Source organism: Equus asinus, chromosome X (genome assembly GCF_041296235.1).
Source record: "Equus asinus isolate D_3611 breed Donkey chromosome X, EquAss-T2T_v2, whole genome shotgun sequence".
In the NCBI taxonomy this organism is placed as follows: Eukaryota; Metazoa; Chordata; class Mammalia; order Perissodactyla; family Equidae; genus Equus; species Equus asinus.
The window spans coordinates 45,247,873-45,259,466 of record NC_091820.1 but is presented as its reverse complement, the minus strand read 5'-3'; the positions used below and the strand labels follow the sequence as shown (position 1 = coordinate 45,259,466).

Genomic DNA, 11,594 nt, shown 5'->3' with positions numbered 1-11,594 from the left:
CGCCGCCGCCTCTCGCACGGGAGGCGGCCGCCTTAGCGCCCGGTGGTCGGGTCGGCGCCGGAGCGAGGAGCGAGCCGCTGCAAAGCGACCAGGCCCGGAGCGGGGACAGAGGCGGCGACCAGGGGAAGGTGAAGCCGCCACTGCGGGAGGAGGAGCAGGAGGAGGTGACGCAGGAGAAACGCACCGCCCGGAGCCCGTCTGCGCCTTGGGAGAGCCCCAGCCCGAGGGGAGAGGGGGAAGAGGGCCGCCGCCGGCGGCGGAGGAGGAGGAGGAGGCGGCCGCGGCCACCGCCGCTGCAGGGCGGGCGCGGCGAGCCGCTTGTCCCGGCGCCCCCGTGCAGCCCGCGGTCCTCCCGCCCGCAGTCCCGCGACACACTTTGTCGCCCGTCCCTCCTGGGCCTGGGATGCGCCCAGGGCCGGCCCTGCCCCGGGACTGAGCCTTGCTGCCGCCTCCGAGTGCCCTGCTGCTGAAGAGAAGACGCCCGTGTCGTGCGGTGAGTAGCCAGCCGCGCCGGGACGACGCGCTTTTCCGGGGCCAACAGCTGGATCGAGGGGAGGGGAGGCGGCGAGGGGGGTGTGCGTGTGCGCGGGGCCTCCCTCCACGCCCGCGCCCGCGCCCGGGGGCTGCCCTGTGCCCCTCCGCCGCCGCAGGCCGGGGGCGCGCGGCGCGGGCGGGGGCGCGGGGCTGCGCTCCGGGCCGAGCCGGCGTCCCGGAGCGTGTGTGTGTGTTTTGGACTGGAAGGGAAAATGGCTGACGGCTCCGTCCCTCCCCCTCCTCCCCCTTCCCGTCCTGGCTGGGGCCGAGGGGGAGGATGGAGGCTCCCGGCGCGGCGTGCAGCCCCCGCATCCGCATCCCGGGCCAGCTCGGCGCCGGGGGCTCTTGGCCCCCGACCCTGGGGCTGCAGCCCGGCGCTCGGCGCACTCGCCGCCGCTCGCCTCCCCGGGCTCGTTCCACTTGACACCAAACGCCATTACTGAGGTGGAGTGATTTGGAGCCGGAGAGCTAGGCCTCGGCGACGCCTGGCTATCAGGCCCGACGACTTGTCCGCCTCCCCCCACCCTCCGGCGATAACCCGCAGCTTCTCCTGCGCCCTGTGGCCTGGGAGCCGGCGCCGGGTTATCGCCTCCCTCCACCTCCCGCACCCCCCTGCCTTTGCCCAGGCCCACAGCCGCGCAAGATGTTTTGCTGCCGAAATCGCTTCCAAGCCAGCCTAGATCCATCACTTTTCTATTTTTAATTGTTTCTGCAGAAATATTCGCTTGTGCGAGTTTGTGAATGATAAAGCCTTGCGATTGTTGGGATGCGAGGCTTCAGGTTTGAGAAACGGTGTATTTTTCATTCATTGTGAAATAAGCAGGTAAAGAGTTAGGGCGCAGGTGTACGCCTGTTGTGTAAGATCCGTATGCATTTCCGTGGCGACTGGAACTTATCCGGGAATTCTTAAGATTCCCGATAGAACCTGCTTAAATTAAGCATATTATTTTTTGAAAGTTTCACAGTTAGGGCGTTAATTGGATTTTCCACTGTGCAGTTTACAGGTGTGTGTAATTTCTTCGGATTGTCTTTGAATTTAACTGAGCGAGTTGTAGATGTAGGTTGAATATTCACGCTTTGATTTGGAGGGAGGGAAATATTTGTAGCATTCTTTTACGTGGAAACTTGGGTCCCCTCAGTCTACCTAATTTTTGTTTGTATACCTTCCTTTTGAGGAAGGATCTGGGGTACCTTGATTAGGAAACTTTTTAGCAGGTACTTAACTCTCTCTTGGAGCTCATTAGCTGCTCTTAGTGATTATTTGGCAAGGGCTCGTTAACCATGACTAGCTTGGCTTGCTTAATCCGCACACTTGAACTTAAAAACAGAGACAACATACTCTCCTTTAGGTCTCGCTGATGTACTGATTCAGCGGGCTGCCATTTTGGTTTCAGCGAATGCCTTCCAAGTTCTTAAAGATTTGTGTATTATATACACAAAGATGTCAGTATTTGTTTTCTCAATTTTAAAACTCATGTGCTTTGTCATTCTGGTGACTTTAACCCTTTAAGCTTTGTTGTTCCAATATTTCGATAGAGTGCAAACCAGAAGTATTTGTAATTGGTGTACTAAGGGTGAACTCGAAATGTTTCTGATATGTTTTGCTTTCTCTAATATAAAAATAAGACTTTCGGGCCATACTTTTTCTTTTCTCCCTACCCTTCTTCCTTTATTTTTTGCACGAACGTTTAACTTGTAGTTCTTAACGTGTTATCTTAATGTTCTCTTGCTGTTTCTTCCTTTTGTTTGCTGACCTTGGTAGTTTCTGAGGGGGAAAATTTCTGGAGAGATTAACAGCAAGAACAGTGCATGCGAGAATCTGAATTCTTCAGAAAGTAACTTTCAAGGGCAGATTTTACCTTTCACCAAATTATTGGGATCTCTCGTTGGTGTTCCATGGTTCTCTTGTTTTATCGATGGAATGCTCAAGTAGGATTTACTTTGGATCTTTTTTCTTCCAGGATCTTGAAATAAATTTTCTGACATCTCAAGAAGATGAGAGATTTCGTGGATATCTCCTCAAAGATAATTTTTCTTTGACGTCGTAGTAATAATGCTTACAGCTTTTGAAAATGGGTGTTTGTCATGAATTTGCTAGTTATCAGGTTCTTGATTAGTTGCACACAAGCAAGCATTCTTTTAGATTATTTTATAAGGTCAATTTTACAACTGATAAAGTTTTTATACTTTCAGAATTTTAATATTGAAACAAATCTTTGTTTAAATCAGGTTAAAGGAAGTTGTTTGAAATATATATGAGTGTGTATGTTAAAAAATTAGTCCTCTTGTCTGTCTTCTGGGTAATTACCTGGGGGGAATATCTTAGTCTGTGGTTATTGAGCTAGTTGATTTTTTTTTAATTCTGAAAGAAAATAGTGCTTTGATGCTAGCCTGCAGTATATTTCCCGTTTTTCTGGTGAGTTTGCTGAATCTTGAAATTTTTTTTTCAAAAGTTGAAAAACAGAATTTTAGTTTTTATTTGCTGCTTTTAGGAGCTGTGTCTTTGAAAGCTATTGTATTTATTGCTAAGTGCTTGTCTTATTTTAACAGGATGTAACGTTGGTATTTGGGAAAGGGTTAATGCTTTGGACCTCAATCTTGACTGCATATTAAAGTCACTTGGGGGAGTTTAAAAAAGATACACTGTGCCTGGGTCTCACTCCCGGAGACTGATTAATTGGTCTGATGTGGGGCCTGGGCAAAGGTATATTTTAACAGCACTGTGGATAATTCTCATATGCAGTCAGGGTTGAAAACCATTGGGTTGTTGCTGTTAGCATGTTCTTACTGAACTTTCAAATGGATAAATAAGATAGTTTTTTTCCTCAACTATTTTCAGTTATCAGCATAATTGTCATTTATTGAGCATTAATTATGTGCCCGCACTGTTAAACATTTTTCGTTTATTACCTTATGTAGATAGTGCTATCTCCATTATACAGATGAGGGACTCAGGTTGTCAGTCTCAACCAGTGGTGCTTCGACGACTGTGCCACATTAGTGAAATGACACTGGTTACTATTTTTAAAAAACATTTAGAACTTTTGGTTTGTTTCCTGTACTAGCGTAGCTTTAGATTAAAATTTTAATTAAAATATGACAATAGTCTGCAATTTGGGAGATATCTTGGTTGACCAAGGGAGATGCCAAAGCTTTGCAACAAATAGGTTCTTCCCCTTCCAGGTGTCTCCCAACATATTCAGGTTGATGGTTTAGCTGCTGAGTGTGTTTATGACTAAAATAGTGTTAGACAACTAATATTCCTAAAAGATGCAAAATCCAGGCATTTGTCTCCCAGTAACTTATTTAAATCATCCCATAAATGAACATTTAATATCATGTGAACTTCTATTATTTCAGTTTGAGAATTCCTAGTTTTATTTAGGTTAGTTAAAAATCTTAGAAACACTTAGAAAATCAGTGTAATTTTCACAAAAAGTTTTCAAAAGTAAGGCTTTCATTTTGCAGTTTTATAGTATTAGTTGATAATATAATGGAACGAATGAAACGGCAATAACAGCTCTATTTGGTGTTGATTTCTCCCAATTCCCTTGGTCCGCTGTGCTAAATTCTGTATGGGCTGGGGAAAGCTTGCTGATGAAGGATCTGTGAGCATTCTTAATGTGGCACAAGATTTATCAGAGATCTTTCTGTTGAATTAATGATCACTGTTGTCCTATTCTTTATGCTATGAAGTCTATCATAAGGAGAAAAGATTTCATGATACTTACGTGCATTGGAGTTTGAATTTATCATTTAAGCATTACTGTTGAATATAAAGTAATGGCCAGTGTAATCTACTTTGAAGGAATAAAATGTGAAAAAGTATACTGTTAAGATGAGATATCTTACCGAAATCGATTCTCCAAACGTGCCTGTGCTGGACTTGCAGGCTTCAGTGTGTGCGCACACACAATACACGTATTCGGCTGCAAATGGGTTTCCGATTCTATTTTCAGTCACTGTCCAACAGTGGTTTTCTACCTCACTTGGGGACAGAATCACATGTGGAGCTTTTCCAAAATGTATTTGCCTAGGTCTTACTCTGTGGACATTATAATTGAGTAGATTTGGGGTGGGAACTGGGCGTTAAAAAACTCAAAAGATGATTTGAATGTGCCACTGGGGATTTTTTTTTTTTGCAGTTCATTTTAGGGTAAGGGGAGCTCTGAGACTCTGAGTTTTGTGTCCTACCATTAGGTAGTAACATTCTTGCTTGAGTTTAGTTTTTTCAGTCACACTGCCAAAAATTCCAGTGACTGAATTTGTAGTGAAAAGTTCAGAGACTACAAATATTAACACCAAATAGTTAATAGTTGGGAGAGACTGGAATTCCACTTAGGATTTTATACACGCACGCGTAAAATAGATTTGTTCATTCTCCCTTACCGAGCACCTTCTTAAGAGTTGTGGTTCCAGCTTTAATACTAACATTAATATCTGTTAAGGCATTAGTTTCCTTTTTATCCACTCAGCAAATATTTATTGGGCACCTACCATGTGCCAGACACTGTTGTAGAGATTACTATTATCCAGAAACTGACGTTGTACGAAATGAGGGGCATCGGACTGGCTGATCTCTAAAGTCCTTCCTAGCTCTAATTTTGTCATTCTTGTGTCTCATAGAAGGAGACTGAATTAAGTTGTTGTAAGAAATATACCTAGTTATGGTATAAGCCAATGGGATTTTCCTTTTACCTTTCAGTGTCTTTAAATAAGTTAAACAGAATTTTGTTCTGAGTGTCAGTCTTCTCCAGTGGACCCAGATGTCAAGTACAGTAGTAATTAATTCTTTCAGAATTCTTGCCTGTTTGTCTTTAGGAATAGCTATACTTGATGTTTTTAATTTTGGGCCAGGAATTACATACTCCGGTGTCATCCCTTCCCCCTGCCATTCCTTTTCTGTATCGATGCTCTTTCAGTTCTCTCTACACTGTTTGTGTGGTTTTCTGTCTTTTTGTTTGTTTTGTGGTGTTCAGATGCTTTGATTAATTTTGTCCTCCGAATTCTTTCAGGTTGGTGGCGTCCCTCTGATGAGACTCAAGATCCTAAGTCGCTGATGTATCCCTAGCCCCTAGAAAGTGCTTGGCACACAGACATTCAGTAACTATTTGTTGGATGAATAATCAGTTCACGGTATTATACTCTCAGTATGATTTCTCTATTTCTTTGCTAATTCTCCTTATTACTTGGAGTCACTTAACTTCATCTGATAATCCTTTTATGATTGAGCAGTCCTGGAAGGAATCTTAGATCTAGTCAAACTCCTTGTTTTTCAGATGAGGAACATGGCTCAAAGAGGTGAAGTAACTTGACTAAGGTAGCGTGCATAGACTGCCTTCTGAATGAAGGTATTTCCGTATCTAACAAGTCACATTAATTACTAAATTCTTTGAATTCCATTACCTTTGTGGTCACTCTCATAAAATTCACACTTAACTCTATCCCTCATAATACATGCTAAGGTCAGGGCTTCTGTCCTTTACGTTTGTGTATTACAGAGCACATATAATAGGGTTGTTGACAGTAACTGCTTGATTGCCTTAATGGCAAAATCTGGGGGAGTATTTGACTTCACTACCTGGAACTACTTGTACAAAATTTATGTATTGTCATATATGGCCCTTTTCAGTTTAGCCTTTCTGTAATTGATCAGTTGTGTAAGGTTTCAAAACTTTAGATCCATATTGGCCAACCGTTATCCAAGGAATTGTTTTCCTTGGGATGATTTGGAGCTGGGTGTCTTGGATTTCATCCTCAACCACAGAGCCTGGGAAGTGCGAAGAGAAGGAAATTTAGGAAGTTTGGTGGTTATTGAGAGTTGTAAGTGTAGGTTGTTGGTTACATTTCTCTTTTCTGGTCTTTTGTCTCAGCTAGTTACTTAGAACTTCTAAGCAAGTCTACTCAATTAACTTGGATGCCAGAGAGCAGGAAATTAGTATATAGTGTTTGCCCCATGTTCTACCTAGCAGAGTATTTCGTCTCTGATCAAGGTAGTGTAGAAAGATTTGGTTGCTAACACCTCCTGAGTTCAGAGCAGGGATCAGCAAACTTTTTCTGTAAAGGGCCAGATTATAAATATGTCAGGCTTTGCATGCTAAGAGGCAAAATCGAGGATATTGGGTAAATTTTCTATCAATGAAGTTCGAAATACAATGATAATTGAGTACTCTTATTGGTAATTCAGGTCTAATGAGAATAGAATTGGGGAGGCCTAATAATACAGTATTTTGCCTAATTGGGGTTTAAAGTTAGTATTACTTATCAAATTGATTGTAAATGTTCCCCTGTGAAATCCGTTCTCAGCTCATGGGCTGTACGAAAACAGGAGGCTGGCTTTGGTCTGACCATAGTTTGCCAGCCTTTGTTTAGAGCAGTGGTTTTCAAGCCCTGAGGGCTTGTTAAAACAGATTACTGGGCCCTGCCCCCAGAGTTTGATTCAGTAAGTATGGAATAGGGCCCGAGAATATGCATTTCTAACAAATTCCCAAGTATGGACCCACCCTGGGAGAATTACTGTTTTAGAGATGAATTCCAGCATATCCTGCTTTTCTTCAGGCTTATCACTTGATCTAATTTTTCTTGAATCTTTATTTTGTACTTTATTTTAAATTCATCACTTATATATTAAATGCCTATTATGTGCTAGGTATAGGTGATAGGGATACAAGGTGAGCAAAACAGAATTGTCGCTGTCATAGATACTGGTTAAGAGTGAATTTAAAAATCACTTTCCACAAACCCTTTAGAGCTAGAGTCTGTGAGACAAAGAGCGCCATTTTGGAAGCAGGGCAGTGGTGTTTCATACTCATGTTAAAGGGAAGCTAAATTGGAAGGAGACGTTATTAAAATATTTCAATAATTTGATGTCTTTGGGGATAATGTTCTGTATAAATGAATTTTTCAGAACATCAAAGCTTACTTTTAAATACTTAAACCAGTGTATTATTTGACGGAAAGCTTTCTAAAGAGGTTATGTACTTTCTTTTTATAATTTTTATCTGATTATGAAGTTAATGTATTGTTAAGAAAAAGTTTGGGGAGCATGAGGGAATAAAAGCAAAAAGTGAAACACCCAAACTCCACCTCTGATAATTCCATCATGTAGAAGCAACCACGTTCCTAGATGTGTGTTAAATCAAAAATTCTCATCAGTTAGGTAATCAGATTACTAAGTTATGTTTCCTTATGTCCTTTGCCTCTACTTACTCCTGCCTCAGGACTTGAGTGTGTGCCATTTGTTCATCCTGCTTCAGAGACACTGTTTTCATTTCCTCCTCCCTCCTCCAGTTTTCTTTTTTTGGGGGTATTGCTTTTATAAATACTGCTCAAAACTCTCATCATGAAGTTGATTTATTGTTTTGCTGAGGAAGATTAGCCCTGAGCTAACATTTGCACCAGTCTTCCTCCACTTTATATGTGGGTCACCGCCTCAGCATGGCTCATGAGTGGTGTAGGTTCACACCCAGGATCCAAACCCTTGAACCCTGGGCCACTGAAGTGGAGCACGCTAAGCTTAACCTCTGTGCCACAGGGCCAGCCCCATGAAGTTGATTTTAATACAACTTTCCAACCTAATTTCCCATCGTCTTTTATTTATTTCTTCCCCCATCCTCCATTTACTGGACTCTACCAATTCTCCAGGAACACCTTATGTTCCCACTTCTGTTACTGTGCTGCTTCAGTGTCCTTTTCAGAGGCTGCTTGTTCTTTGCTGGTGCCAGCTACACCATGAACATAATTGAATTGCTCTTTGGCCTCTTTCATTTTATACAACTGTTGCTTACCATCTTCAGTGGCTCTGGAGGTTTACAGGGTGGTTCACATACACACTAAAAGGCCCCAGGCTTTTTTGAATTAATGTTTTTGCTTTTTTTTTTTTTAAGATATCTCATTTTCTCAATAATGGTTATTTTCACTGTTGTCAGTTGTGGTTCCAGTCCTAATTTCCTCCTTTCCTTTTAATGTGCTGTGGACTGGGAAACGAGATAACAGTGCACATTACAAATGTGTATATAAAGAATGAGGATCTCTTACAAGAACTTTGTAATGAGCTCTGCTTCCTGTTTCTATACCTTTTCCCATTGAAAAATGTTAGCTAGTCCTCAGCTGTGATACATTTGACTTTTGTATAGTCTCTGTTTAATACAATATATGTTAACCCTGAAGCTCCCTTCCTTAAGTCAGATTCAGAGTTCTGTCCATTAGCTGATGAAAGAAGTTTCTTTTTATTGCCTGCCTGAGAACAGTTCTGTTTCAGCAGTCTGGCTGTCTTTGTACATTAGTGTCTTGTATGTTAATTTGCAAGTTCAGTTGTATTTTGTTCTTTTATAAAAATGAGTGGAAAACAAAAGTGCATCAGCTGGAGGTCTCAAACTTAATATCCTTGAGACAGGGAACTAATTAGGGATATGAATCTTTAACCTTAGCGTGTTAGGTTGTGCTCATTGGTTGTTGGTTGATTTTGTTCAATGGTGAATGAAATAATTACAACGAAACAGCAAAGTATGGCAAATGTCTAATAAAGTTTATATGTGAACAGTGAAGTGTAATTAGGGATTTTTAATACTTTCCTGCACTCTGACTCTGAGAGTTGGAAAAACCCCTAGAAACATGTGAATCTGTTGTTTGGCTTTGAAATATGTGACTTCTGTCACATTTTCAGGACTGCATTATGTATGAAGAGGGACTGCCTCTGCATAGTGTTTGCCCAAACTCTTGTGGAAGTGATTACAGAAAATATCATTTCCTTCTATTTAATCATTAGTATGTATATATCTGTTTACTGTGTCCTAATGTAGATAAATATCAACTATCCAAAATTCTTGAGAGTTTTTGACTTGGAGCCTGCTGAGCTGGGGCGAGAGGGATTGTGGGTCCAGACTGAGGGTTGGAAGAAGAACAGACTGTAGTGCCTGCAGGTGTATTTCTTGTCTGATGGTGGATGTCGTTATGCGAGCGATATAAATGTCAGATGTCTTGAATTACTCCTACTCAAGGGTTACCTTAGTTATCCTCAGTCCATCCTGGGAAGAAGAATCGTCAGTGAAAGGAGAATCAGGGAAAGATTCTTTGGCTAATGTTCATCTCACAGCCACAAGAATCACGTTCTTCAAGTACCTCCTTATCTCTTCCTGCTCTCTCTCCAGACACTCCTCAGAACTCTTACCATGCCAGTCCTACCCAAAAAATGTCATTTTGATACAATTCCAATCTACTTTTCCAAGGTTGTTTCTCGTTGTCCCACCTAATCCGACTGTCCATGGTTGAAACAGATGCCTTTAGCCTTTCCTTTTCCCATGGCTCTGCTCTGTCTCCTCTCTATGGCTCGCCTGCAATGCCCAGCTCACGTGCTGGCTTCATGAAGTGTTTTCTGATTCTCTCTAGTTGGAACTGGTCTTTACTTTCTCTGAATTCTGGTAACTTTTTTTTATGCTTTTCATTTGGTCTTAACTCATTCTACTACATTTTCTTTTCTTTGTGTTTCTTCAGAAACAGCCCCTGTGAAGGTGGCTCTGAGAAGTTTCCTGAGACTCAGTTGATAGTCTCTAAGTCTGAACTGTCCTTTGTGGGTGGTTAGAGCCTCCCTCAGTCTGATGAGCGACTGTAGTGGGTAGTGAAGAGCTCTAACCTCAGTCAAAAGGCTTGGGTTACAATTGTAACTATTCTATCAACTAGTGAGCCAGTTATTTAACCTCGATGAAATTGTAAAATGAAAGATTTGAACTGGGCAATTGCTGTCTTATAACAATTGAATTCATTCATTTAGTCCCATTCTAGCACAGGGGCATACAAAGATGATTAATCCTTACTTTTTAGGCTCTAATGTTAGTGGGCCAGACAATTAATTATATAGTGTGATAAGTGCTGTATTAAATGGAGTTCTGAAAAATGGAATGGTAGAAGAGATGATGAAATTCTTGTTTGGGGTTGAGTGAGTTTTGCTGGTCTTCGAAGGTGTCCTATTTTGGTGGCCCTGTGAATTGGAGCAGGGACTTCTGGGCAAAGGGAGCAATTTGAGATTAGGGTTTTTAACCACAATACTTTGCGCCAGATAATTCTTTGTTTGGGGTGCTGTCCTATTGCTCTCTGGCCCGTCCCTATGAGATACCAGTAATATTCCTTCCCTTCAGTTGTGACAACTAAAATTGTCTCCAGACAGTGCCAAATGTGCCTTGGGGTCAAAATTTGAGAACCACTACTTGAAATGGAGGAATGGAAGTGTCAGTATAGTGTTTTTACAGAAAAGCCAGCAGAATGTAGAAGGAACACTGGAGATACTGGGAGGGAAGGATTATGGGAGATGAGACTAGAAGGGTAGTTTGAGTGAGGCTGGATCACAAGGGATGACCTTAAATGCCATGTTGGGGCACTTTAACGTTTTGTTCAGGTAACGAGATGGGCCTTCAGGTTTAAGTGAAAGGAGAGAGTATTAGATTTGTGTTTGTTTTTTGGAAGGTAATTCCTATGGCAGCATGGAGGGCACATTGGAGAGTTGGGTGGCAGAGGGATTGAGACAGCGTTTGAATAGTTCGGCTGAGAGATGGCTTAGGGCATGGAGTAAAGGAGTGAGGTGCCTGGGACTCCCCTTTATGAGGGAGGTGCTGCTGGTTTGACTTTGGCTTCTCTGTTGTTGAGCCGGGTGCTGAGCTGCAGAGCAGAAGACCTTGATTGTCTTTTCCTTCTTCAGCTCCTTCTCCCATCCCCAGTTCCCTTTCCCCACTGAGAGCTGCTGTCGAGATCTGTTGGAAGGTCATCGAGAGAAAGCAGTCTGGGTTATAGAATGACTGTATTTTCCTAATGTGGCTCCAGTACTTAACAGTGGATTATCAAAGCACATGCCTTCCTTACCACCCCCTACCCCAGCTGTAGGAGCTAGGATCTCGGATCCCGAGAACGTTAACTGTGGGCTCTCCATAGTTTGTATAGGTGTTATTTTACAGCTTTTAAAACAGATGGATACACAAGAATAGGTGAATAATCTTATTATTTAAATAGTTGCAATAAATTTTATTGGCTCCTATTTTGGAGGTTTTTTTGTTTGTTTTAAGCCAGCGGTG

At 42.3% G+C, this 11,594-nt stretch overlaps 1 protein-coding gene across 4 annotated transcripts in view; it reads left to right on the top strand.

Moving 5' to 3' along the window:
• Positions 1–233: 233 nt before the first annotated feature.
• Positions 234–11,594, top strand: part of USP9X (ubiquitin specific peptidase 9 X-linked) — a 145,387-nt gene continuing 134,026 nt past the window's right edge. For 2 of the 4 annotated variants that reach the window (XM_070502649.1, XM_070502647.1), the window contains exon 1: positions 234–493. The gene's annotated coding sequence lies outside the window, so the exon portion shown is untranslated. The remainder of the gene's footprint in view (positions 494–11,594) is intronic. The other 2 variants (XM_070502648.1, XM_070502646.1) reach the window with 1 other exon arrangement.